Source organism: Penaeus monodon, chromosome 19 (assembly GCF_015228065.2).
Source record: "Penaeus monodon isolate SGIC_2016 chromosome 19, NSTDA_Pmon_1, whole genome shotgun sequence".
NCBI classification, from domain to species: Eukaryota; Metazoa; Arthropoda; class Malacostraca; order Decapoda; family Penaeidae; genus Penaeus; species Penaeus monodon.
In genome coordinates, this window is record NC_051404.1 from 14,520,797 (window position 1) to 14,521,316 (window position 520).

Genomic DNA, 520 nt, shown 5'->3' on the forward strand with positions numbered 1-520 from the left:
ACAGCTTGTTTGTGAATATTTGTTTTCGCTGATTGGCTGGTATTGTAGATATATACTATCTGTTTATCTGAAGAAAAACGAAAAACTCTTAACTTGAATGAAACAGTTTCTTAGAGTATCAAGAACTACAGTATATATGATGGTATGTTAATCATTCACATTACTCTATATTTACACCAAGAGATAAAATAAGTATGATTATGTTACCACAAAAAAGATAAATAATGATAATAATAATTTGCTTTCATTTGCAAATATACTTCCTTCCTTTCTTCACAGGCTGGAGATGAGGCAGTTTGGTGTGAAAGCGTCCTTGATCGAGCCTAGCAGTCATATCACAGGTAAAAGTTAATATCAAATTTTGAGGTCATGAGCATTATTGACGCTGTAATGCTTGTGTATAATGCATTACTTCCTGGATTAGTGATTTTGTTATTTATGTGTTCCTTTTCTCCTTATCTTTCCCGTTATGAATATTTTTACTAGCTCCGTTATTGTTTTTTTTTTGTGTGTAAACGAG

At 31.5% G+C, this 520-nt stretch overlaps 1 pseudogene; it reads left to right on the plus strand.

Annotated features, from left to right (window-relative positions):
• The window catches only part of LOC119585335, a 5,712-nt pseudogene that overhangs the window by 1,667 nt on the left and 3,525 nt on the right, over window positions 1-520 (plus strand).